General features: G+C 42.1%; 1 protein-coding gene across 5 annotated transcripts in view; it reads left to right on the top strand.

The window, feature by feature from the left end:
• Nucleotides 1-26,523, top strand: part of SLC35F4 (solute carrier family 35 member F4) — a 482,865-nt gene that overhangs the window by 302,277 nt on the left and 154,065 nt on the right. The gene's annotated exons all lie outside the window — the stretch shown is intronic.

Here is a 26,523-nt window from a genome sequence, read left to right on the forward strand (position 1 = left end):
CTGGAAAACGCTACTTGCTTTTATCTTAAGAAGGAACCATTCGTAGAATGTCTAAGAATGGACTGTTTAAAAAAATAAAAGTGAAGTCAAATTACTAACAGTATCAATAATATATTTTCTTTATAGTATAGAATATTACCTTTTTATACTCTGTTCTTTCCGCTTTTTATACAAAAAGTTTCATCAAGCCACATTCCCAGCAGATGTTTTATTTTTGAGGGCCTTGTTCTTATCCACTTCTCACGGACATCAGCAGGGTGAAGGCTAAGCCTGCTCAGGGGCTTTAGAAAATTACGTCTATGAAATTCTTAACCTACAGTGTTAAAAAAAAAAAAAAAAAATAATAAAAAACCCCTCTGCAAGCAGGTTTCTCTAGGGTACTTTCTAATTCAGTTTTATGTTCTGCTGAGATAAAAACACTGGAAAGGAATCTAGGAATTCTGAATATACTTAATTATCAGTCAAGAAATGAGTGTAGAGCCGAGCAATGGCTTTAAATAGAACTTCCAAGGCTTCAAGTGGGTTTCATATACCATTTATAAGTTTCACTTCTACTTAAAAAAAAAAAAAAAGTCACATAACATAATAGCATGCTAGAAGCAAGTAGTTCAACATGGGCCAGGAGGAACAAGGACAATGAACTGCCTAGTCTGTAGCAAATGAGCAACATAGCCACCAATGACCAAGATGTCTATGCTAATCAATGTAAGCTTGAGTGCTTCTGTAAATGGTATACTACCAATTCTCAAAAAAGATTGTATTCTGAATGCAAAACCTTCCATTATTATCAGCTTGATACATTTCAATGAATGTGTCTTCTTTAATTTAGTTGAGAATAATGTAAACAGACTCAAGACTTGGGATTATCAGTGGCAGAGTTGGAGTGGTCCACCAGAGTACCAGAGTGCCTCTGGTGGGATGGGCTCTGGCATTATTGTAAAAGTTGAGAAACCAACAGGAGATAACACAATTTTTGTGTTCTTTTTCAGTGAACTGATTTCCCTATAACCTATTAGACTTAACTGATGTATAAATCATTGCGATGGAAATAACAGTAGAAGCAGAGAGCAAAATCATAATATCTTTTATAAAAATTTTTTTGTCTTGTTTATAGTGACTTATTTTGTATGACATTAAATATTAATTCATGATGCTCTTATAAAGGAAGAAACACACTGGTGGTATGTTTGTTTTCCTTAGTAAACGACTGTTTCTTGTTGATTTATATAATACAGTATGTGAATTTTCAAGGTAAGGTTCCACGATTGATTGAGTTCTGGTAGATTATACAATTACAATCTTTTGAGTTCTATCTAGAAATGAAAACCGCACAGAACTTGCCTCAGACTCCGTTCACTCTGTTCTCTTTTTTTGTTCTGCTTATTTGGTGAATATATTGAGAAGGCTCCTCATGAAAACAGTAAATGTATCCATAGCCGGCATGTGAGAAGAGTGCTTTTTTGGCATATGCTGCCAGATACAAGCTGCACTGTTGATTTAGAACAATCCAGCAACTATAGGGGTTAAAATGGTTATAGCAGACAGGAAGTGGTTAGTTCCGTACCAGGGGATATTGGGAAAGTTTATTGTGACCTGGACATCCAAGAGTAAGGTGTATGCTAGAAAGTCTCCTGTCAGACTGAAATATGGCGAGCTGTATAGACCAGATCTTCCTAGGAAGAGATTACTGTAATCACAAAAGCAGTCAGGACAGTCAGGAGCATCTTTATTACCTCAAGATAGACGTCAAAGAGCTACAGCACCAGAGTCATCCACCTCCCCCCACCTCACTGCATGAGTAAGGTACAGTTCTGCTTAGGTTAGTACACTGTGTGTGAAGGGAAGTTGTCTGTGAAGAGTCTTTCATATATGTTGATGAAGCATTGCATGAAGAGAAGTGATTCTGTTTGATGAAAAGAGGCTTGAATAAAACCCCTGTGATCAACTTCAGCTCAGAACTGTGTCATAGCTGTGTGCCTGTAAACTGTTACCTCCCCTCTGTATAATTAATGGTCGACTTGAGTAAGATTTCCTCAGGATTCCAACAAGAATTCATGTTTCCTTTGTATTACCCTCATATTCTGAGGGGCGTGCATGCAACATTGGTGGCCCGTACGGGGAATCCTGAGAGGGAATAAGACTGTAATTAAGCAGCTCACGAAACAATCACTGACCTCAGGGAGACCAGTCAAAGAAAACACTGCGGCAGCCGGCAAAGGCGCTCAATCAGTGAAATCCTAGGTGTAATGCTCCCTGGGAAATACAAATATGCAAATAAAGTCCGTGGAGCCTCATTTAAGAGTCTCAAACACGGGACCAGCCAGATCTTCCTCCTGGGAAGGACCCAGTCAAGGGGTGGTTCCTTTCGGAAACCACCATTACCACCTTATTAAGTGGCCCTTTAAGTCAATATCCAGCTGAGTCCTTCCCTGGAGGAAGATCTGGCTGGTCCCGTGTTTGAGACTCTTAAATGATGCTCCACGGACTTTATTTGCATATTTGTAATTGAGCAGAGGCACAGCTACAGTTAGGTCCATATATATTTGGACAGAGACAACATTTTTCTAATGTTGGTTCTAGACATTACCACAATGAATTTTAAAGAAAACAATTCAGATGCAGTTGAATTTCCGACTTTCAGCTTTCATTTGAGGGTATCCACATTAAAATTGGATGAAGTGTTTAGGAGTTTCAGCTCCTTAACATGTGCCACCCTGTTTTTAAAGGGACCATAAGTAATTGGACAGATTAAATAATTGTAAATAAAATGTTCATTTCTAGTACTTGGTTGAATACCCTTTGTTGGCAATGACTGCCTGAAGTCTTGAACTCATGGACATCACCAGACGCTGTGTTTCCTCCTTTTTGATGCTCTGCCAGGCCTTCACTGCAGTGGTTTTCAGTTGCTGTTTGCTTGTGGGCCTTTCTGTTGAAGTTTAGTCTTTAACATGTGAAATGCATGCTCAATTGGGTTGAGATCAGGTGACTGACTTGGCCATTCAAGAATATTCCACTTCTTTGCTTTAATAAACTCTTGGGTTGCTTTGGCTTTATGTTTTGGGTCATTGTCCATCTGTAGTACGAAACGACAACCAATCAGTTTGGCTGCATTTGGCTGGATCTGAGCACACAGTATGGCTCTGAATACCTCAGATTTCATTCGGCTGCTTCTGTCCTGTGTCACATCATCAATAAACACTAGTGACCCAGTGCCACTGGCAGCCATGCATGCCCAAGCCATCACACTGCCTTTGCCGTATTTTACAGATGATGTGGTATGCTTTGGATCACGATCTATACCACGCCTTCGCCATACTTTTCTCTTTCCATCATTCTGGTAGAGGTTGATCTTGATTTCGTCTGTCCAAAGAATGTTCTTCCAGAACTGTGCTGGCTTTTTTAGATGTTTTTTAGCAAAGTCCAGTCTAACCTTTTTATTCTTGATGCTTATGAGTAGCTTGCACTGTGCAGTGAACCCTCTGTATTTACTTTCATGCAGTCTTCTCTTCATGGAAGATTTGGATATTGATACGCCTACCTCCTGGAGATTGTTGTTCACTTGGTTGGCTGTTGTGAAGGGGTTTCTCTTCACCATGGAGATTATTCTGCGATCATCCACCACTGTTGTCTTCCATGGGCGCCCAGGTCTTTTTGCATTGATGAGTTCACCAGTGCTTTCTTTCTTTCTCAGGATGTACCAAACTGTAGTTTTTGCCACTCCTAATGTTGTAGCAATTTCTCAGATGTTTTTTTTCTGTTTTTGCAGCTGCATGGAGAGCTCCTTTGACCGCATGTTTCCTTCACAACAAAAAATTCCAAATGCAAGCACCACACACTCCAGGCCTTTTATCTGCTTAATTGAGAATGACATAACGAAGGGATTGCCCACATCTGTCCATGAAGTAGCCTTAGAGTCAATTGTCCAATTACTTTTGGTCCCTTTAAAAACAGGGTGGCACATGTTAAGGAGCTGAAACTCCTAAACCCTTCATCCAATTTTAATGTGGATACCCTCAAATGAAAGCTGAAAGTTTGAACTTCAGCTGCATCTGAATTGTTTTGTTTAAAATTCATTGTGGTAATGTCTAGAACCAAAATGAGAAAAATGTTGTCTCTGTCCAAATATAAATGGACCTAACTGTATTTAAACATACAGCAGCACAGCACCTCAACTCAACTCTGCTACAGCAATTAATGTAAAGCGGAACAGCATTGTAAAAGCACAATAGCAAAATCAGCAGCTATGTATGTTGAGATACAGATTAAGGGTGTGTGCACACATTGCGGATTCTGCTGCAGATCCGCAGTGGATTTGGTCCTGCGGATCCACAGCAGTGTCTTCTGCGGTGTACAGTACCGTTAAAAGCAATGGAAAATGAAAACCACAGTGCGGATTTTTCCGCGCGGATTTGCTGCGGCTTCAAAACCGCAGCATGTCAATTTTTTGTGTGGATTCCGCAGCAGTTTAGCACCTGCTCCATCACAGGTGTCAAACCGCAGGGGAAAACTGCAGGCTAAACCACAGAAAATCTGCAGATAAACTGCAGGTCTTTTCAACTGCAGATTTACCTGCGGATTTAGACAAATCCGCGCGGAAAATTCCGCAGCAGAATCTGCAACGTGTGCACTCATCCTAACAGTGTAAGTGAGTTTCTTCTGCAGTTAACCTATGAGGAAGTGAGTGGTAGAAGAACAAATCTCTAAGGCATGCAACTGAAGACATCTCTTAACAGCCATTATAAAACAGATGAATTAGGTTAGAGAGAAGATGAGGATGTCATGGGGACATTCCTTCAGGAATTAACACAGTTTATAACCAAGTTAAGGATGAAGAATGGAGCGGTGGTGCCAATCAGCAAGAGCGGGAAACTCCTTCCACAGACAGAACTACAGGAATTGAAAGTGCAATTCATCGCTTTGAAAGCAGCCATGGAGGAATGTGCCAAAACTCCTGAACTAGTGGCAGACTCTGACAGAACCTCTACCCTACCCAGTTAGGTAGACCAGTAAGGGAAAACTCTCTAACTCTGCAAATCACCATAAATAAAGATTTTAATATCCTTGAACAGATGGGGGAGCTTGAACAAAAGGAGAAACTGTCTTATGGTTAGTTGTTGCACCAGATTAATGCAGGATTGCAGAAAGTCTAACAAAGCAAAAAGAATCAACCAGCTCACCCACAGCGGCATACGGCTTGCTGAAGCACAGAACTCATGCGGTTGTAAGGGGTTACAGAGGACAGCTTAAACTTGCACCTGCTTCTAAGATCTTGAATGTCTGATATATACATATATATGTTATGTTGTATAATGCCTTGTATCATAATGCTGCTATGATGTATAATATTTATATGTTCCGCTACTGTACAGATATAGGGAAAGCGTAGTACTAAGATTAGGCCAATAGAGGGGGCACTAAGTTAAGATGGGAACTAGTTAAGTTAGGAGGGACCAAATGTTTAAGATAGAGAGATCTTCCTGAATTTAGTCAGTAGGGCCTGGGAACCCGGACAGGACAGTTGTGCCACGCAACGTTCAAGTAAAGGAGCCCAGCTCGTTTAGGGCCTAGGAGTAACGGTCACTTGGAAGGTGAACGAATACAGGGTAACGTCAACATGGTTGCAGTAAACTACGTGGGAAGACTCCTAAATGTCCATGGCGAAACAGACAGGGAAGGATTGAAGGTAGTTAGGCTGGCCAGACAGAACGCTGCGGTACCGGAGACGACTGTACGATCCTGCAATATTCCTGGAGGCGTAAGAGGCAGCACAGGGAAAGGAAAGGTTATGATGTGTGAAGGATCCTGTGTTGTACCTGTGACTAATCTCGTCGAGCTGAGTCAAGAACTGAGTAAAGTTGTTTGTTCAAAACTGGATCTGGACTCTGCCTGTCTTTGCATGGTATTCGGGAAAGGAAACCCCCAACAGACTGAAGAGGACTCTGATGTGCAAGTAAGTGAGCCATCAAATCACAACAGAAGGGAGCCCTGTAGCACCGAATTCGGGTGCAGTGTGGCCGGTACGGGCCACGGTTGAAAGTTGAATGTTGTTTTCCTTCCTTATCCCAGTTCTTTTGCACACGTCGCGCTTCCCCTGCTGGATGGCAGGACTTTGACCCTGCAGAGTCACGGGCTCTTGGACTGGAAACGGACTGTATATGTGGCTGCTGCATTAATAATATATTGTAATTTATATTATTATTTGCTGTAATTTGGCACTATCTTTTTGTCCGTGTTGGCACCTTGTTTTATTTGTAGTGCTACATTTTACCCTCACTAATAAAGGTATTTTAGCCGTAATTTCTTGTCCCACCATTTATTTTCCCTTGTTCAGTGTTTTTCCTCTTTGTTTTTTGCACCAATAAGTCTGGTAAGACAACGGCAGAGTAGATTTTCAATGACTTTGCTCTGAAGTTTGGGTACCCAATAAGACTACACCATGACCAGGGAACAGAATTTGAGAACCAGCTCCGAAGGCAAAGGACAAGTGGAAAGTTTCAACCGATGTTGAGAACTTTAACAGCCAATGAGAACAAGGATTGGAAGAGTTCTGTATCAAAAGTGGTGCATGCCTGCAATTTTACCAAGAGCAAAGCAATGGGTTATTCACGATTCTTCCTGTTTGGTCGATCTCCAAGGCTGCCAATCAATATAATGTTCGATACTCCAGTTTTAGAGACTAACAAGACATACCCTGACTATGTTTAAAGATGGAAAGAACATATGGCAGAAGCATACAACATAGCATCAAAAGTGGTTATGGAAATACAAAACAAGAGGAAAAAATACTATGATGGGAAATGTCATGGAGTGGCACTGATACCTGAAAGTCGTGTGCTAGTCAAAAATGTACGTGAGAGGTTGTCTAGGAAAACTTTGTTTGTACTGGGAAGACAAGATGCATATGGTCATCAATAGGAAGTCTGACAACAGACAGATTATGAAATCAGACTGGAAAATGGAGACAACAAATAAGAAGAGTACATCGCAACTTACTACTAACCTGTGATTACCTCCCACCACAACAGGACATCCCTGAAGTGGATCAACGTTAACCAAAACCAACTGAGAAACTACCACAGACCGAAGCTTCTGAGGTGGACAGTGAACTAGAGAGTCCAGATGAAGAGCAGACGTTTTTACTTTGCACAGTGACAAGAAGTGAAACTTGCCATCCTCATGAAAGTGATCTTAGCCCTGAAGCTCCAGAGTTTGTACCAAGAAACATAATTGAGCTTAATTTCAGATCTGATGATCAAACACCAGTTGCCGAAGATATCGATAGGAACCTAGGGTCAGAGGAATCACCAGACCATACAGAAGCAGATGGTCCAACAGAAGAACAAGAATCTAGGGATGTAGTTCAAAGAGCAGCAAAGGAAGTACTGGAAATGAATGCGGAGGAAGAAACCCATGTAACGGAAGAATCGGTAATATCAGAGGAACAACCCTGCAGGAGGACTTCGAAGACCAGTGATGCTGACCTATGATACACTAGGTGAACCGAGTATAGTACCAAGTACTGCCAAGTTGAAACAGGTATTGCTGCTTATGGAACAATTAAAGGGAACCTGTCAGCAGGATTGTGCACAGTAACCTATACACAGTGTCAGGTCGGCGCCGTTATACTGATTACAATGATACCTTGGTTGATGAAATCCATCTTGTGGTTGTTCTTTAATCTTTATTTTCAGTTTTGCGTTAATGAGAGTCTCGTGTCTTAGGGCGGGTTGGGATATGTGGTGCTCTGATTAGATATTCACAATTTTTGGAGTCCAGCTTTGTTTAATTAAACTGATAGGAAACTGATAGGAATTGATTTGGAAAGGCACACACCTGTCTATATAAGACCTCACAGCTCACAGTGCATGTCTGACCAAATGAAAATCAAGAGGTCAAAGGAACTGGCCAAGGAGCTCAGAGACAGAATTGTGGCAAGGCACAGATCTGGCCAAGGTTACAAAAGAATTTCTGCAGTAGTCAAGGTTCCTAAGAGCACAGTAGCCTCCATTAACCTTAAATGGAAGAAGTTTGGAACCACCAGAAGTCTTCCTAGACCTGGCCGTCCAGCCAAACTGAGAAATTGTGGCAGAAGAGCCTTGGTGAGAGAGGTAAAGCAGAACTCTAAGATCACTGTGGCTGAGCTCCACAGATGCAGTAGGGAGTTGGGAAAAGTTCCACAAAGTCAACTTTTACTGTAACCCTCCACCAGTCAGGCCTTTATGGCAGAGTGGCCCGACGGAAGCCTCTCCTTAGTGCAAGAGCCCGCATAGAGTTTGCTAAAAAAACACATGAAGGACTCCCAGACTATGAGAAATAAGATTCTCTGGTATGATAAGACCAAGATAGACCTTTTTGGTGATAATTCTAAGCGGTATGTGTGGAGAAAACTAGGCACTGCTCATCACCTGCCCAATACAATCCCAACAGTGAAATATGGTGGAGGCATCATGCTATGGGGTTTTTTTTCAGCTTCAGGGACAGGATGACTGGTTGCCATTGAAGGAAACATGAATGTGGCCAAGTACAGAGATATCCTGGATGAAAACCTCTTCCAGAATGCTCTGGACCTCAGACATTGCCGAAGGTTCACCTTCCAACGAGACAGTGACCCTAAGCACACTGCTAAAATAACAAAGGAGTGGCTTCGAAGTGATACAGTGACATTCTTGACTTGCCCAGCCAGAGCCCTGACTTAAACCCAATTGAGCATCTCTGGAGAGACTTGAAAATGGCAGTCCATCAATGGTCACCATCCAACCTGACGGAACTGGAGAGGATCTGCAAGGAAGAATGGCAGAGGATACCCAAATCCAAGTATGAAAAACTTGTTGCATCATTCCAAAGAAGATTCATGGCTGTACTAGCTCAAAAGAGTGCTTCTACTCAATACTGAGCAAAGGGTCTGAATACATATGACCTTGTGATGTTTCAAAATAAAGAAATGGTTGTACTCAACTGCATTAAGGCATATCAATGTGAAATACAAGAAGTGTGAATAGCGTAATGGCTTTTGAAATTTAGGATAAACACATGAGATACTTAGCACAAAATTTGGCCAAAATATGTGAGCCCATTCATCAACAACTTGGTAAAGCCTTTATTTATAGGAAGGTCAGAACCAAATGTGATTGGATGGAATTAAAATCACAGCATGGTGAAGGGCAGAGTTTTCATGTGATATTTCAGTTTTTCTTTTTAATAAATTTGCAAAAATTTCTACATTTGTTTTTTTTTCAATCAAGATGGGGTGCAGAGTGTGCATTAATGAGAAAAAAATGAACTTTTTTGAATTTACCAAATGGCTGCAATGAAACAAAGAGTGATAAGTGTAAAGGGGTCTGAATACTTTCCATATCCACTGTACTTATTGAAAAAAGAAAAAAAACTTTCTGGAGGCAAGCACCGGCGGTGTCGCCAGTGCTACAACCTGATCACATATGTAATTAATTTCTTTGCTGTTGTCCTGATATTCCCCTCAAAAAATCAGTTTGAAAATGGCACTGGCCGTGGCTATGGGTGATATCGGTGAATGGCTGCTACTGTAGGCTTCCGCGGCGCCGTCATGCGGGTGATCCGCGGGCCTCTCTGGATGCATAGTAGGCATGGGATTTCTTGAAATCCCATCCACTATGCTATAACATATGGACGCTGCGGAAGTACGCAGCATCCAACCCGCAACGTTTACTGACTTTGTGTACCTACCCTCACAAGTGCAGCTACTATTTCTGATGTGTTGTTATGTATAAGTGCAAGAATGAGAAAGTGAACCCTTTAGATTAATGAACTGTAAATTTCTACATTGAATACCAAAAGAGTGGTCTGATGTTATCTTAGTCACAATTATAGATAAATGCAATCTAACTAAACTAACATTGAATAAATATTCACAGTGCAAGAAGAAAAAGTAAGGCAACCATTGAATTCAACATATGTAGATACAGTCATATGTAAAAGTTTGGGCACCCCTATTAATGTTAACCTTTTTTCTTTATAACAATTTTGTTTTTTGCAACAGCTATTTCAGTTTCATATATCTAATAACTGATGGACTCAGTTATATTTCTGGATTCAAATGAGGTTTATTGTACTAACAGAAAATGTGCAATCTGCATTTAAACAAAATTTGACCGGTGCAAAAGTATGGGCACCCTTATCATTTTCTTGATTTGAACACTCCTAATTACTTTTTACTGACTTCCTGAAGCACTAAATTGGTTTTGTAACCTCATTGAGCTTTGAACTTCATAGCCAGGTGTATCAAATCATGAGAAAAGGTATTTAAAGTGGCCACTTGCAAGTAGTTCTCCTATTTGATTCTCCTATGAAGAGTGGCATCATGGGCTCCTCAAAACAACTCTCAAATGATCTGAAAACAAAGATTATTCAACATAGCTTTTCAGGGGAAGGATACAAAAAGTTGTCTCAGAGATTTAACCAGTCAGTTCCACTGTGAGGAACATAATAAGGAAATGGAAGAACACAGGTACAGTTCTTGTTAAGCCCAGAAGTGGCAGGCCAAGAAAAATATCAGAAAGGCAGAGAAGAAGAATGGTGAGAACAGTCAAGGACAATCCACAGACCACCTCCAAAGACCTGCAGCATCATCATTGTTGACTGTGCATCGGTCAACAATACAGCGCATGCATAACGCCTTTTTGTATGACCAAACAACTCAATCTTTGTTTCATCAGTCCACAGGACCTTCTTCCAAAATGTAACTGGCTTGTCCAAATGTGCTTTTGCATACCTCATTCGACTCTGTTTGTGGCGTGCTTGCAGAAATGGCTTCTTTCGCATCACTCTCCCATACAGCTTCTCCTTGTGCAAAGTGCGCTGTATTGTTGACCGATGCACAGTGACACCATCTGCAGCAAGATGATGCTGCAGGTCTTTGGAGGTGGTCTGTGGATTGTCCTTGACTGTTCTCACCATTCTTCTTCTCTGCCTTTCTGATATTTTTCTTGGCCTGCCACTTCTGGGCTTAACAAGAACTGTACCTGTGTTCTTCCATTTCCTTACTATGTTCCTCACAGTGGAAACTGACTGGTTAAATCTCTGAGACAACTTTTTGTATCCTTCCCCTGAAAAGCTATGTTGAATAATCTTTGTTTTCAGATCATTTGAGAGTTGTTTTGAGGAGCCCATGATGCCACTCTTCATAGGAGAATCAAATAGGAGAACTACTTGCAAGTGGCCACTTTAAATACCTTTTCTCATGATTTGATACACCTGGCTATGAAGTTCAAAGCTCAATGAGGTTACAAAACCAATTTAGTGCTTCAGGAAGTCAGTAAAAAGTAGTTAGTGTTCAAATCAAGAAAATGATAAGGGTGCCCATACTTTTGCACCTGTCAAATTTTGTTTAAATGCAGATTGCACATTTTCTGTTAGTACAATAAACCTCATTTGAATCCAGAAATATAACTGAGTCCATCAGTTATTAGATATATGAAACTGAAATAGCTGTTGCAAAAACCAAAATTGTTATAAAGAAAAAAGGTTAACATTAATAGGGGTGCCCAAACTTTTACATATGACTGTACTTTAGAATCAGTCGTCACCAAAAGTTTCCAATAGCAGCAAATAACATTTGCACAATGTTGAGAAAACATTTTGAAACGTTTCTCCTTGAAAATGAGTTTGCTCTTCAACACTTCTGGGATGCAGTGTTTGCGCAGCATTTTTCAGGTCATGCCATATAATCTCAGCAGGGTTAATGTCAGGACTCTGATTTGGCCATTTCAAAACACAAAGGGGGTGCATTTAATCTAAAAGTCTCCACTTTTGTTTCATCTGTCCAGTGGTAATTTTTGCCAAAGCCTTGTGGACCATCTTTAAAGGGAACCTGTCAGCAGGATTGTGCACAGTAACCTACAGACAATGTGAGGTCAGCGCCACTATATTGATTACAATGATACCTTGGTTGATGAAATCCGTCTTGTGGCTGCACCCCTTAGTGACCGCCAATACGTCTTTTTACTGACCTGAGATATAAGAGTCTAGCATCCTCATACAGGTGACAATCCAGCAGCTGTTAGCTGTACACTATAGCTGACAACTTGCTGCATCATAATAGGTAATGGGGTGCTCACTGCCTTTTTTTAACCCGGTGCTCAGAGGAAAAAATTCAATATATCATAGAAAAACCTCGGCACACAGTATTGCATGAATCCAATATTTATTCATCCAGAAGAATATTATATTGTAGGACCAAAAATATGTGGTACAGATAAATAGTCATCAACGTTTCGGCTATTCAGCCTTTCTCAAGATTTTATCTGAAGCATAAAATCCAAATAACAACAAATAAGAAAAATGATTTCCAAAATAACAAAAGAACAAAAAATTGGCATTGCATACGATTCTCATCCCCATTACGATATAAAGCCTTCCAGGAAATGCATGTACTCAAAATTAGTAGCATTTTTTAATATATGAGAAAAATGATTGTTCATCGAACCCCACCATTAAATAAAATAAAGTAGATATATGTACCCATCATATACAGAACAAAAGTACATCGCCATCTAGTGGAAAAGGTTCCAGTGCCTGTATAAATAAAGGTCCACACATGTCACAACATGGGTTCCTCATGTATTCATTTCATATAAGGGGCCTATGGATTTCCTTATGTTAAAAAGGAACACAGATCAATATCTCAAAAAAGTGCAAATATCTCATGTGAAACAAGGGGTTAAAACCCGCTGTAACATACCACCAAAGTGACCTCCAAGGGGCGTACCGCTGCCGGTGAGTGTTGTGACGTGTTCTGTGAACGCCGTACAGGGAGGCGCATCTTAAGTATCATGGCGGATAATCAGTTCCGGGGTAGATGTCGGCGTCCAGGGCGGCAAACTGCGCATGTGCCGCCGAAGTCTGACGAAAAAGTCCGAAGCCCTTCCGGATGTAAGAGCGCCGTGCACCCGAAGATCACCGGAAATTTCCGAAACTCAATAGGGACGCTTCCAATATCCAGAGAAATAAAGTGCGCAGACGTGAACATCAATATGACAATTAAGTGACTGGTTTATCGTGGGTACTATCAGTTTGTAACTAAGAGAAAGGGGAAAAAGGGAAAAAAAGAAATATTAATAGAACTAATACTAAAGAAAATAATAATAAAGGTAATATTAAAAATTAAAAGGAAATAATAACATTTTTCTAAATTTCTTAAGGTATAATAACCACTTGTATATAATGTACTGGGGCACACGCTAATAGATTACCTAAAACTGGGACAAAAATATTTTTCTAAAAATATTCTTATAATTGCTTATAAAGAGGACAATACCCATTAAATGTATACAAAACAAAGGGAAGAATTCAGCCACGGGTAAAATGTATCCATATTAAAGAAATCGTCATATATAGCAGGTTTAAAATATGATTAACTTGTTATATCATATTCTCTATTTAACCCTAATGGCGTTAGGGTCTGTAATGTATGTATCCAAAAAGACTCCTGCTCCTTTAACCTCTTAACCCTATCAACACCTCTCCTGGCCATGGGTACATGATCGATAACCTGGTATCTCAATTGTGCTACTGAGTGGCCACATGACAAAAAATGAGCCGGAATGGGTAATAATGTATGTCCACACCTAATGGTTGATTTATGTTGTGAAATGTGGTCCCGGATATGCTGGGTGGTTTCCCCAACATATCCGAGACCGCAAGGGCATTTTACAAGGTACACAGCAAAGGATGAATCACAAGTGAAATATCCATTAATCGGATATCGTTGTCCAGTACGGGGATGCGAAAAAGAATCACATTTGGTGACATTGGAACATTGTAAGCACCCCAAACAGGGGAACGTCCCCTTCCGAGAAGTGGTCAATGTCTTTTGAATAAGTTCCTTCCTATTTGAGCCCACATCCGCTCTCACCACAAAATTCCTAATGCTATTTGTCACCACAAAATTCCTAATATTATTTGATCTCCTAAAACACATTATGGGTTTTAAAAGAAATTCAGGAATGGAGGGATATGAGTTTTTAAGAACATCCCAATGTTTGAGTATACAGCGATTCACAGGATTGTTGAAGGGATGGAATGTACTCACAAAGGCCACTCTATTCATATTACTCCTGTGAGTTGAAGGATTGCTGTACCGTTTCAGTATATGAGTCGGATAACCCCTATTGCGGAAACGTGTTTCCATCTCTTGATGTCTACGTTCTCTAGTAATGGGATCTAAAACAATCCGGTCAATCCTCACATGTTGTGATCTTAGTAGTGCCTGCTTTATATGTAGTGGATGACTACTTTCAAAGTGGAGTAGACTTTTTTGTCAGTGGGCTTGATATACAAATCCGTTTCAATGGTACCATCAGGTTTGATAATCACAAGCGTGTCAAGAAAATTAATTGAGTGGTAATCATGGTGTAGGGAAAAAGTAAGTCCTGTGATATATGTATTTAGGTCATTAAAGAAGCTTAAAAGAGTTTCTACATCCCCTGTCCAAATTAAAAAGACATCGTCAATATAACGTTTCCAATATATTGCATATAACGCAAACAAAGGATGAGTACATACGAAAGATTCTTCAAACTGTGCCATGAAAATATTGGCATAGAGGGGTGCCACATTAGAACCCATAGCCGTTCCCTTGTTTTGTATATAGAACTGGTCCTCAAAGAAAAACTTTTTTGTCAAAATTAAAGTGAGTACGTCCCTGCAAAACTCGATCTGATCACCAGAAAAAGTAGTATTCTTAGATAAAAAAGTAACCATGGATTCGATTCTATCCTGATGTTCAATACTCGTGTACAAACTGTTCACATTAAGTGTGACCAGTCTGCTGCCGGTGGGTATGGGCTGCATCAGCCACGATCAGTGTTGGCACCGACCATATCTGTTTAACCCCTTAGATGCTGCTTGCAATAGTAACTATATCATATAAATGGTTATCAGAGTGTGGGGGACTCCTCTTTATCCCCATTGGCACCCTGAGATCATGACTGTGTGGTCCTGATGGTTGTCATGGCAATTCACAACCAAATAGCAGCTTTAGAGTCAGTCGGCTATAGTGACCTGTTCAGAAGTTAGTGACATTTAGGTGCTAAAAATACTTTTTCATTCCTGTCATGTCACTTTGCATTAATTCCCGAAAATCATCTGAAGGGTTATTAAACTACTTGACAGCTCTTTTCAATTTGTTGGGGGGTGCTGTTTTTAGAATGGTATCACTTTTGGAGGTTTTCCAATATATAGGACCCCTAAAGTCACTTCAAAACTGAACAAGTAAATAAAAAAATAAATTTTGTAAATTTCCTTGAAACAATGTAAAGTTGCTGTTACATTTTTAAACCTCCTAAAATGCTAACAAAATAAAATAACATTTTACAAATGGTGCTGATGAAAATCAGACATGAGGGAAATGTTACTTGTTAATGTTTTTCTATGGTAAAAATTGCTATTTTTGTAAAATTTCTGATATTTTTTTTTATAAATAAGCACAAACAATATTGACCTAAATTTATCATTATCATAAATTATAGTGTGCCACGAAAAAACATTCTCAAAATCACTGGGGTTTGTTGAAGCGTTTCAGAGTTAATGCCATGTAAAGTGACACTGATAAGATTTAAAAAATTTGGCCCTGTCACTAAGGGGTTAACCTTTATTTTTAGTTAATGATATGCTCGTTTTTTGGGACGGCCTTTGAGGGGTCTTCATGTGGTGCTCTGATTAGCTATTCATAATGAAGACTGCTGACAGGTCACTGATCCCTCACTGACCTGCCCCCTAGTTTGCATAATGAATACCTGTACATACTGAAGAAGAAGAAAAAAATCTTCGGCAGCTGCAGCATAATCGCATGTTTAGTGTCCTAGAAATAATTGTTCTTGATGTTATTGAGCAAGTAAAAAAAAAAAAAATTAATTTGAAAATGGCGCCCGCTGCGCCGGCGCAGTACCAGCTATCAGTGTGTATAGAGATCTGATAGCTGCTATTGGGCAGGTGCCCACGGCGCAATCTTGCTGGAGGAGAAAAAAAATTCCTCCTCCAAGATGGCGTTGTCCGCGCATGCGCAGTAGCATCTCAGAGATCTTGGTAATTCCGGTATTCACTTCTTTTTCCTGAAACTGTAGTATTGAAACAAATTTAAGATGCTACGTTTGCATCAGCTATAGCTATACCAGTGTTTGTTCCATTTGTCTTCATTCACAGTAAGCTACCAAAGAAAAATATCTGACATGTTCACTGTTTCCATATATAGTAACTTTATATATTTCATGGAGGTTTTATTTATCCTCTTCCATATAACATATAAATTATGGCCACTCATGGAAATTCTTGATTAGCAATCCGACTCCCCATTGACTCTATAATGAAAAAGATTGCTCCATTTGACTGAGGGTAAAATCAGGTTGAGATATTTAGGAAAGTCAGATTGTTTTGACAGTCCATCAAAGAAACACTGCAGAATCAGAATGTGGAAGCACTTCCTCATAATGTTGTCAGTCAACCAGTATTTGGGAAGCATGAAGGCCATTAATGTAGTCCCTTGCATGTAGTGTAGGCGGAAGCACTGACTTTTTTTATTTTAAAGATGTTGTCACTGCGAAGTGTAGTTTGACAAGGAGATCATTTAGATGAGTAATAGTTTGAGATCGCAACAGCCAACCATATCCCTTAAAAAGGGGAATGGGTATGGGTTACAACCTTGAGACAACCTTTGTAGCGTAGGAGTTGGCCCCATTGCCTACCGGGCTCCTGTGCTGTACAGATGGAATATGTGGCACATCATACCTGGGCTAAGCCTAAAGTCTTATTATTTTTAACTCTTTTAAATGAATTATTTGCTATATTTAATTAAAATTTAAATAACTTTTTTGTCCATGTAAAATATACCTTTCACAGGAATGAAATTTAGATGAAGGAGCTATTAGGTTGCATTATTTATTTTCATATTGTGGGTTCTTGGTATCAAGCTGATCACTGGAGTGTTATGATTGAGTCACCGTAGGAGGCAAAAACAGAAATGCTAGCTAAGTCCAGAAAACCAGAGACGTTGGCAGCTATCGGATTGCAGACCCCTGAACCTATCAACACAACTAGCAGTAGCCGTGGGGGGTTCCTACGATGCCCTAGACCCCTCGATCACAGCCGGAGAATTAAATAGGCCTAAAGAAAGAAAGGGGAAATCTAAACTGCCCCAGAGCAGACCCCAAAGCAATAGGCAGCCCCCAACATATAATGACGGTGAAGCAAGATGAAAATACTAACACAGACAGAAAGATAGACTGAGCAAAGAGGGGCCCAAGCTAACTAGATAGAAAAGGACAGGAAGGCTGCTGTCTGCAATCCGTGAAAAACCCTATGAAAATAAGAGCCAACAGACTGACAGTGAAAAAGGCCCTGAAGACGCTAGGCTTCAAAAAGCTATGTCAGTACTCAGGAATATACTGAAGACAGAGCTACAGGCAAAAGGAGATTCAGCTCACCCCAGCAGGGAATGGCAGAATACTGAAAAGCAAGGAAAACAAAAAACAAAACAAAAAGCTAAGAGGCAAAACAGAAAACTTAGCTTTAGAGGAGCAGGAATCAGACTGGTGTCCTAGAAGTCCACAGAGAAATCACCCGCAGGGCAGAAGGGCGTCGGCAGCCTTATATCCAGTCAGTGACTCCACTCAGCCAGTCATCCTCATTAGACTCAGGTGCCTGATAGTCAAGCTCATTACCTTCCTTTACCAAAATAGGGAGTTCACCAGACCCCAGTCACGAAGGGGAAAATGAACTCACAACACTGGAGGTTCACTTCCTGCAACATCTTACCCCGAATTCACCAAGGCATTTTCGCCAAAAATCTGGCGTAAAACATTTTGAAAAGTTGAAAATATTTATGCACAATTCAAGGGTTATCACACCAGTTTTGCATAGCTCTGCCAAAAAGAGCAGAGATGGCGCATTTCAGAGGCGGAATAGGGACGTGACACTACCCGTCATCTAATTCATAATGTGCTGTGGCATACTTTACAGCAGAAATGTTAGCACAGAAGCACAAAGAGGCCCTCACCACTTCTTTGCAGATGTGCCTGATTCATTAAGAGGCATGCTGGTCTCGATGAATTGGGGCACTAGTGTTTAGCTGCTATGTATTGCAGAGCTACATGGATGATAATAATTATAGTGCTTGAAAAACCACTATATTGTAATCCGAACGCTGCTAACTTATTCTTATTATTCAGTTGATTTCTGCAATTAATGCGGCCCGAACCGCTACACACATAGACTCCGTTGAGGTGTCGTTTCGAAGCCAGCGTCCATGAGTGGTGTGCTAAGTATTTTTCGTGTGGATCGGATTTGTAGTTTTTGCGCAATTTGCGTTAGAAATTATTTTTTCCCGTCTTTGGAATGCATTGTCTCAATGCTTTTCAATGGGGAAATGTTGCCACAGAGAAAACATGCCCTGAGGCGATTCAAATGGCATAAGCTCATTGATATGCGCAGGCAGACCCAGTTACTATGCCAACGCCTACGAACTTCACATGACGCCCCCAGGACACAGATTCTGGTAGATAATATCAGCTCTTAAAGCAAAACCCACAGCACAAATGCAAATCTAGCTTCATCACATGACGCACACCCCTGAGAGAGAATATGCGCCAAAGTGGATTTAGAAGCCCAGTGAGCCAAACTAGCTCTTAAACGGCCGACGCACCTAAGTGATTCTTAAAGGGTTGCCGTGCCAAATCGAAAGCTGAGTGACCACAGGCTCCAAATCGGAGGCTGAGCCACCCCAGCCTCCAAATCAGAGGCTGATCGACCCTGGCCTACAAACCAGAGGCTGAGCCACCCTGGCCTCCAAATCGGACCCTGAGGGGCCCCGGCCACAAAATCGGACCCTGAGGGGCCCCGGCCACAAAAAAAACGGACCCTGAGGGGCCCCACCCACCAAATTGGACCCAGAGGGGCTCCGCCCACAAAATCAGACCTTAAGGGGCCCCACCCACAAAAAAGGACCTTGAGGGGCCCCAACCACAAAATTGGACCCTGAGGGGCCCTGGCCACAAAATCGGACCCTGAGGGGCCCTTGCCACAAAATTGGACCCTGAGGGGCCCCAACCACAAAATTGGACCCTGAGGGGCCCCACCCACAAAATTGGACCCTGAGGGGCCCCACCCACAAAATTGGACCCTGAGGGGCCCCAACCACAAAATTGGACCCTGAGGGGCCCCAACCACAAAAGCGGACTCTGAGGGGCCCCGCTCACCAAATCGGACCCAGGGGGGCCCCACTGGCCAAAATGACGCCTGAGAGGCACTCACAGTTAAAACGGATCCTGAGTTGAAAGTCTTGCAGGGGCAGCAGTCAAGTCTCTCTTAAAGGGGCAGCCCGGGCACCATTTCAAAGCACTATCTGTACTTCCTTCAGGAAATACCAATCTAGTTATTCAGTTGATTTCCGCAATTAATGGTGCCCAAACCGCTAAACGCACAGACTCCGTTGAGGTGTCGTTTCGAAGCCAGCATCCACGAGTGGTGTGCTATTTTCGTGTCAATCGGATTTGTAGTTTTTGCACAATTTGCATTTGAAGCAGGGAATGGCAGAATACTGAAAAGCAAGGAAAACAAAAAACAAAACAAAAAGCTAACAGGCAAAACAGAAAACTTAGCTTTAGAGGAGCAGGAATCAGACTGGTGTCCTAGAAGTCCACAGAGAAATCACCCGCAGGGCAGAAGGGCGTCGGCAGCCTTATATCCAGTCAGTGACTCCACTCAGCCAGTCATCCTCATTAGACTCAGGTGCCTGATAGTCACGCTCATTACCTTCCTTTACCAAAATAGGGAGTTCACCAGACCCCAGTGACGAAGGTGAAAATGAACTCACAACAGTACCTCCCCCTTGAGGAGGGGTCACCGAACCCTCAACCACGCCACCAGGGCGATCAGGGTGAGCCCGATGAAATGCACGCACCAATCTTTTGGCATGAATATCAGAGGCAGAGACCCAGGAATTATCCTCCTGACCATAACCCTTCCACTTAACCAAATACTGGAGTCTCCGTCTAGCCAGACGGGAATCCAGTATTTTCTCTACCTCATATTCCATGTTACCTTCAACCAATACAGGGTCTGGAGGTGCCACCCCAGGAACAACTGGTTCAACAAACCTCTTCAACAAGGACTTATGGAACACATTATGGATTTTAAATGTGACAGGAAGAGCCAAACGAAAAGAGACCGGAATAATAATCTCCAAAATCTTGTAAGGTCCAATAAATCTAGGCTTAAACTTAGGAGAAGCCACCTTCATCGCAATATTTTTTGATGATAACCACACCATATCACCAATCTTAAACTGGGGACCAATGGTCCTATGTCGATTGGAAAACCGCTGGGCCTTTTCCTGGGAGAGAGATAACTTATCCACCACTTGGTCCCAGATCTGGTGCATTCTCTCCACCACAATGTCAACACCTGGGCAGGCAGAAGGCTCCACCTGCCCTGAAGAAAATCGAGGATGAAACCCAAAGTTACAAAAAAAAGGTGACATCAAAGTGGCAGAATTAGCTCTATTATTTAAAGCAAATTCGGCCAAGGGCAAAAATGAAACCAAATCATCCTGATCAGCGGAAATACAACATCTCAAATACGACTCAAAGGTCTGGTTTGTTCTCTCTGTCTGCCCATTGGTCTGAGGGTGAAAAGCAGAGGAGAAGGACAACTGAATTCCCAGCTTGGAACAGAAAGTCCTCCAAAATCTAGACACAAACTGAACTCCTCTGTCAGATACAATGTTCTCAGGAATCCCGTGTAAGCGAACCACCTGTTGCAAAAACAGGGGCACCAACTCAGAGGAAGATGGCAACTTAGGGAGTGGTACAAGATGAACCATCTTAGAGAACCTATCACAAATCACCCAAATAACAGTCATTCTTTGAGAGACCGGCATATCAGAGATGAAATCCATTGAAATATGGGTCCATGGCCTCCTGGGGACCGGCAAAGGCATCAACAACCCACTAGAGCGAGAACAAGATTTAGACCAGGAGCAAGTCCCACAGGATTGCACAAAATTCCTGACATCATGAGACAAGGTGGGCCACCAAAAAGAGTGACTCGCCAGATCTCTAGTACCAAAAATACCTGGATGACCAGCCAATGCAGAGCAATGAACTTCAGACATCACTCTCTTCTTCCACTGGTCAGAAACATACAGCTTTCCACTGGGACAACGCTCAGGTTTGTCTTCCTGGAACTCTTGCAGAGCAAGTCTCAAATCGGGCGAGATGGCAGAAAGAACTACCCCTTCGCCTAAGATGGTAGCAGGCTTGGTCACCACAGGAGAATCAGCAAAGAAACTCCTAGAGAGGGCGTCTGCCTTGACATTCTTAGTTCAAGGAAGAAAAGAGACCACAAAATCAAAACGTGTAAAAAACAAGGCCCACCTAGCCTGTCTAGGGTTCAAGCGTTTAGCCGACTCAAGGTAAATCAAATTCTTGTGGTCAGTGAGGACCACAACTTGATGTTTAGCTCCCTCCAACCAATGTCTCCACTCCTCAAATGCCCATTTCATGGCCAACAGTTCCCGATTCCCCACATCATAGTTACGTTCAGATGGAGAGAACTTTCGGGAAAAGAAAGCACAGGGATTCATTTTAGATGTTACAGGATCCTTTTGGGACAAAACAGCTCCTGCACCAATCTCAGAAGCATCCACCTCTACCTGGAACGGGAGTGAGACATCAGGTTGCCGCAAAACTGGGGCGGAGGTAAATTTTTGCTTCAGCTCCTGAAAGGAAGCAACAGCCTCAGGAGACCAATTCAACACATCAGCACCCTTCTTAGTCAGGTCAGTCAATGGCTTGGCAATACTAGAAAATTTTGCTATAAATTTCCGATAAAAATTAGCAAAACCCAAAAACTTCTGGAGGGCCTTCAAAGAAGTGGGCTGAACCCAATCATAAATGGCCTGTACCTTGGCCGGGTCCATTTCAATAGTTGACGGAGACAAAATAAATCCCAAAAATGAAATCCTCTGTACTCCAAAAAGGCATTTCGATCCTTTGACATACAGGGAATTCTCCCTCAAGATCCGGAACACAGCCTGAATATGTTCCACATGAGAATCCCAATCCTTGGAGAAGATCAAAATATCATCCAGATAGATAATCAAAAATTTATCGACAAAGTCTCGGAAAATATCGTTCATGAAGCACTGGAAGACAGAAGGGGCATTAGTGAGCCCAAAAGGCATCACCAGGTACTCAAAATGTCCCTCCGGAGTATTAAACGCCATCTTCCATTCATCCCCCTGCTTAATGCGGATAAGATTATACGCCCCACTGAGGTCAAGCTTGGTAAACCAGCAAGCACCTCTAACTCTAGAGAATAGATCCGAAATCAGGGGTAACGGATACTGATATTTAATAGTAATTTTATTGAGGGCACGATAATCAATACAAGGCCTTAAAGAACCATCCTTTTTGGCCACAAAAAAAAACCGGCACCTAAGGGTGAAGAGGATGGTCTAATATGACCCTTCTCCAACGCCTCCTTAATATAGGACCGCATAGCCTTGTGCTCGGGTTCAGATAAATTGAAGAGCCGACCCTTGGGAAATTTACACCCCGGGCTTAGTTCAATTGCACAGTCATAACTCCTATGAGGAGGCAAGGACGCAGACTCATTCTCACTAAATACATCATAAAAGTCCGCCAAATAGTCAGGAACATCATGCGACTGAGGAGAGGTGGAAAAAACCGGAGCCTCACTAAAGGCACACCGACAACCCCAACTCACCACAGACACAGATTTCCAATCCAAAACTGGATTATGAATTTGCAACCAGGGAAACCCCAGAACAACGGCATCATGCAGACCATGCAATACCAAAAATCTGCAATTTTCTTGATGGTCTGGGGCGAGCCGCATGACCACCTGGGTCCAAAACTGAGGTTTATTTTTAGCCAAAGGAGTAGCATCAATCCCCCTCAAAGGGATAGGCGTCTGCAGAGGTGTCATCGGAAATCCACAACGTTTAGCAAAATCCAAGTCCATTAGGTTTAGCGCTGCTCCCGAATCCACAAAAGCCTTGGCGGAAAATGTGGACAGGGAGCAGATCAGAGTAATTGCCAGAAGAAACTTAGGTTGAACACCACCAACAGAAAACGTGTGTGCAAAGCGTTTCTCTCGTTTAGGACAAACAGAAATAATATGCGAGGCATCTCCACAGAAAAAACACAGCTTATTACGCCTTCTGAACTCCTGACGTTGCGCCTTAGACAAAACTCTATCACATTGCATAGGTTCAGACGTCTGTTCAACCGGTGGCAACACCTCTCGTGCAATCCTGCGTTCACGTAAACGCCGATCAACCTGAATGGCTAATGACATAGAATCGTCCAGACCAGAGGGAACAGGAAATCCCACCATAGTATCTTTTACGGCTTCTGACAAACCCTTCCGAAAGAGAGCAGCCAAGGCATTATCATTCCAGGTAGTAAGGACCGCCCACTTTTGGAACTTTTGACAGTACAACTCTGCAGAATCTCGACCCTGGTTCAATGCCAACAGGGTCTTTTCAGCCTGATCAATAGCATTAGGTTCGTCATACAACAACCCCAAAGCTTGAAAGAATGCGTTCACATTAGTCAGAATAGGATCATCTGGTTGCAAAGAAAACGCCCAATCCTGGGGATCGCCACGCAGCAAAGAGATGACAATTTTAACCTGCTGCGCGGAGCTCCCTGACGAGTTAGGTTTCAAGGCAAAAAATTATTTACAATTATTTTTGAAACTCAAAAATTTAGATCGATCCCCAAAAAATACATCAGGTGTAGGGATCTTTGGTTCAACAGCATGCGAACGAGCAAGGTAGGCGGAAATTCCCCGCACTTCCGCAGCGAGCTGCTCCACACGATCAGACAATTGCTTTATCTCCATTGAGAGAAAAAAAAAATTCCCCCTACGGCCTCAGAGATATAGAGAAAAGAATATACACACACCCTTTTTTTTTTTTTTTTTTTTAAACACAATTCTTTCCTGCTATAAAGTACCCTAGGATCTGCAGTAGGGCGGGTGATTCTGTTATGATTGAGTCACCGTAGGAGGCAAAAACAGAAATGCTAGCTAAGTCCAGAAAACCAGAGAAGTTGGCAGCTATCGGATTGCAGACCCCTGAACCTATCAACACAACTAGCAGTAGCCGTGGGGGGTTCCTACGATGCCCTAGACCCCCTCGATCACAGACGGAGAATTAAATAGGCCTAAAGAAAGAAAGGGGAAATCTAAACTGCCCCAGAGCAGACCCCAAAGCAATAGGCAGCCCCCAACATATAATGACGGTGAAGCAAGATGAAAATACTAACACAGACAGAAAGATAGACTGAGCAAAGAGGGGCCCAAGCTAACTAGATAGAAAAGGACAGGAAGGCTGCTGTCTGCAATCCGTGAAAAACCCTATGAAAATAAGAGCCAACAGACTGACAGTGAAAAAGGCCCTGAAGATGCTAGGCTTCAAAAAGCTATGTCAGTACTCAGGAATATACTGAAGACAGAGCTACAGGCAAAAGGAGATTCAGCTCACCCCAGCAGGGAATGGCAGAATACTGAAAAGCAAGGAAAACAAAAAGCTAAGAGGCAAAACAGAAAACTTAGCTTTAGAGGAGCAGTAATCAGACTGGTGTCCTAGAAGTCCACAGAGAAATCATCCGCAGGTCAGAAGGGCGTCGGCAGCCTTATATCCAGTCAGTGACTCCACTCAGCCAGTCATCCTCATTAGACTCAGGTGCCTGATAGTCAAGCTCATTACCTTCCTTTACCAAAATAGGGAGTTCACCAGACCCCAGTGACGAAGAGGAAAATGAACTCACAACACTGGAGGTTCACTTCCTGCAACATCTTACCCCCAATTCATCAAGGCATTTTCACCAAAAATCTGGCGTAAAACATTTTGAAAAGTTGAAAATATTTATGCACAATTCAAGGGTTATCACACCAGTTTTGCATAGCTCTGCCAAAAAGAGCAGAGATGGTGCATTTCAGAGGCGGAATAGGGACGTGACACTACCGGTCATCTAATTCATAATGTGCTGTGGCATACTTTACAGCAGAAATCGTACTACAGTTAGCACAGAAGCACAAAGAGGCCCTCGCCACTTCTTTGCAGATGTGCCTGATTCATTAAGAGGCATGCTGGTCTTGATGAATTGGGGCACTTGTGTTTAGCTGCTATGTATTGCAGAGCTACATGGATGATAATAATTATAGTGCTTGAAAAACCACTATATTGTAATCCGAACGCTGCTAACTTATTCTTATTATTCAGTTGATTTCTGCAATTAATGCGGCCCGAACCGCTACACACATAGACTCCATTGAGGTGTCGTTTCGAAGCCAGCGTCCATGAGTGGTGTGCTAAGTATTTTTCGTGTGGATCGGATTTGTAGTTTTTGCGCAATTTGCGTTAGAAATTATTTTTTCCCGTCTTTGGAATGCATTGTCTCAATGCTTTTCAATGGGGAAATGTTGCCACAGAGAAAACATGCCCTGAGGCGATTCAAATGGCAGTTAAGCTCATTGATATGCGCAGGCAGACCCAGTTACTATGCCAACGCCTACGAACTTCACATGACGCCCCCAGGACACAGATTCTGGCAGATAATATCAGCTCTTAAAGCAAAACCCACAGCACAAATGCAAATCTAGCTTCATCACATGACGCACGCCCCTGAGAGAGAATATGCGCCAAAGTGGATTTAGAAGCCCAGTGAGCCAAACTAGCTCTTAAACGGCCGACGCACCTAAGTGATTCTTAAAGGGTTGCCGTGCCAAATCGAAAGCTGAGTGACCCCAGGCTCCAAATCGGAGGCTGAGCCACCCCAGCCTCCAAATCGGAAGCTGATCGACCCTGGCCTACAAACCAGAGGCTGAGCCACCCTGGCCTCCAAATTGGACCCTGAGGGGCCCCGGCCACAAAATCGGACCCTGAGGGGCCCGGCCACAAAATCGGACCCTGAGGGGCCCCGCCCACCAAATTGGACCCAGAGGGGCTCCGCCCACAAAATCAGACCTTAACCCCTTCACCCCCAAGGGTGGTTTGCACGTTCATGACCGGGCCAATTTTTACAATTCTGACCACTGTACCTTTATGAGGTCATAACTCTGGAACGCTTCCATGGATCCCGGTGATTCTGACATTGTTTTCTCGTGACATATTGTACTTCATGTTAGTGGTAAAATTTCATTCAAATAACTTGTGTTTATTTGTGAGAAAAACGGAAATTTGGCGAAAATTTTGAAAATTTGAATTTTTATGCCCTTAAATCACAGAGATACGGCACACAAAAAACTTGATAACTAACATTTCCCACATGTTTAATTTACATCAGCACAATTTTGGAACCAAAATTTTTTTTTGTTAGGAAGTTATAAGGGTTAAAAGTTGACCAGCGATTTCTCATTTTTACAACACCATTTTATTTTTAGGACCACATCACATTTGAAGCCACTTTGAGGGGTCTATATGATAGAAAATACCCAAAAGTGACACCATTCTAAAAACTGCAC

Source organism: Dendrobates tinctorius, unplaced genomic scaffold (assembly GCF_039654945.1).
Source record: "Dendrobates tinctorius isolate UK_male_01 unplaced genomic scaffold, ASM3965494v1 ptg000010l, whole genome shotgun sequence".
Taxonomy (NCBI): Eukaryota; Metazoa; Chordata; class Amphibia; order Anura; family Dendrobatidae; genus Dendrobates; species Dendrobates tinctorius.